This window comes from Cibotium barometz, chromosome 15 (assembly GCF_041138505.1).
Source record: "Cibotium barometz isolate CiBa-2024 chromosome 15, ASM4113850v1, whole genome shotgun sequence".
In the NCBI taxonomy this organism is placed as follows: Eukaryota; Viridiplantae; Streptophyta; class Polypodiopsida; order Cyatheales; family Cibotiaceae; genus Cibotium; species Cibotium barometz.
The window spans coordinates 19,401,831-19,404,425 of record NC_141060.1 but is presented as its reverse complement, the minus strand read 5'-3'; positions in this window follow the sequence as shown (position 1 = coordinate 19,404,425).

Below are 2,595 nucleotides of genomic sequence, written 5' to 3'. Positions count from 1 at the left end.
TCTATCTGTCTTTCTCTCTTAACTTACTTTTATGATTCTTGAATCTTGATTAGTGAGTTGTGATCATAGCTAGCTACTTCCGATCTTGGTGGAGGACGTGGACCTGCTGGCTGCAATTTATTTCGAGGTTGGATTCTTATTTTGATTATTTTAACATTTTGTTAAGCTATCTTCAACTATTGGGTGTCTCCCTTTTGTGTCTTGTTTTTGTTGTTAGTCTGTTGTTCCCCTACTATAGTAGTATAACTGCCTTGTATAAATGAACATGCTTAACCGTTAGGGAGTATAACGGCCTTGTATAAATGAACGTGCTTAACCGTTAAGGTATGCTCTCTTCTCTTTATTCTCATGTGGCTTCTTTTTTTTATTTTATTCTTATATTTTCAGTCATGGTTGACCGTCCCGATCTAGTGCCTCATAGAGGACGCGGCAAAAAGAAAAAGTCACAACCTTCAATAGATTCTTTTTTGTCAAGACCGACAGACCATTGCCAATGTAGGACATGAGAGTAGTGGTGGGAGCTTGAAAACTTGTAATGAGATTTCCCAAGAGTCTTCTTCCAGTAAACCCAAAAGGAAGTGGAGGACTCAATAGACTCTACTACATCCTTGGGTATATTTATGCAAGTCTACATGTAATGAGGACCACATAAAATGCACTTGGTGTGAAGAAGATGGAAGAGTGAATACTTTCACAATGGGTGGATCCCAAAGCATTCAACTTTCAGCCTTGAATGAGCATGCAAAATCTGCAGATCATAGGAGAGCTGCAAGTATTTATCATGCAAAGCTAAAGGCTATTGGTGGTGGCAAAGGACCAATAGATGGGGGTATTGACACAATGGTGCATTCTGAACAATTTAGAATAATCACTTGTATGAAGCTGGTACACTTTTATGCATGCAATGATATTGCATTGGAGAAATATCCCACTCAATGTAAGTTACAAAGGGAGCTTGGCACTCCTAATATGCCATCATCTGATGATGAGTATGGTGCATATACCAATCCCGTATCTGGAAGAGAGTTCTTGATGGCTTTAAGAGATTGTACTAGACAAACCATACTCATCTGATGATGAGTATGGTGCATATACCAATCCCGTATCTGGAAGAGAGTTCTTGATGGCTTTAAGAGATTGTACTAGACAAGACTTGTATGCTTAAATTTGTGGAAGTCCATTTTTTTCAATCCTCATTGATGAAAGTACAGATAGAACCATGGAGAAACATTTGATTATCTACATTTTGTACTTGGCTCGGAATGGCAAAGGAGAGCCCAATTGTAAATTTGTGAGATTGCTACCGGTTGATAATGGATCTGGGGAGGCAATCTACAATGCTGTCCATGCCATGCTCTTAGAGAGTAATTTGGATTCGAAGAAACTAGTTGCATTTGTAACGGATGGTGCCTCAGCAATGACATGTCATAAGACAGGTGTAGTGGCACGGTTTCAAGCATCGGCTTCACGAATTATGGGCATGCATTGTATTGCCCACCGTGAGGCACTTGCAGAGCAAAGGATGGTTTTGCATCGAATCCTTAGGTGTTTGCTTTTGTTGATAAGGTTGCAAACAAGGTATATGCATGGCTAGGGAAATCAACAAATCGACATGTCGAACTTCAAAACTTGATGCATGAGTATCATATTGCAGACTTGAAAGTTTTACAAATCCATGCAATTCGATGGCTATCTAGAGGCCAAGTAATGGAAAGATTGGTTCCCTTAATGCCTGCTATTTTGGAGCAATGGAGAATGCATGAGAAAAAATGGTATAATTATGCTACAATCTTTCAAGTCCAATTTATGATGCATTTGCTGGCTGATGTTTTGGTTAAATTGAATAAATTAAATGCAGAATTTCAGAGGGAGAACATGGATGTTACTATGATTGGAGTCTACTTGGATTTGACATTTGAGAAGCTCACTAAAAGGTATATATCTTATGAGGGCCAATTTGGTGCTGGTTCAAAACAGCTTACAAAGTTTTTGAACATGTCAAAAGATGGGAATATGTTATATGTTGATTCTAATGGGTTTACTCATAAGCATGTGCTACACTTTGTGCCAGTTCCAAAATTAGCTCGAAAAAAAGAAACGAGGCAGAGCAGTAAGTGATTCAAAAGAGGAGGATGCAACTCTTGATCTCAATGTACTGCCTCATGATGCTAGAAGTGCAAGTGGTTCCCTCGCTGAATGTATTTGCATTGGAAGGACATTTGTACAAGATGTTTTGAATGCTTTAAATAATAGGTTTCTTAATCTTGGGGTTTTCAACTCGGTCAAGCTATTTAATCCCTCTGCCTATCCTTCAGATGTAATTGAAAGGGATAAAAGGACTGAAGAATGGTTAGAGAGGCTTATTGGCAAGTTTGATGTTGATGATTCAACAATTGACATTAGGAAATGTTTGGGTGAACGGGAGGATTTTGTTGGCATGCTGTACAGGGTTGCTAGGAGTAGAGATATGCATGATGCTTGGGCAATCTGCAACAACACAAAGACTTGGTGGGACACATTTCTAGGACTGATGCATTTATGGCAAGCAAGCATAGTAATTCCAACGAGTACAGCATCATGTGAGCGAGGTTTCTC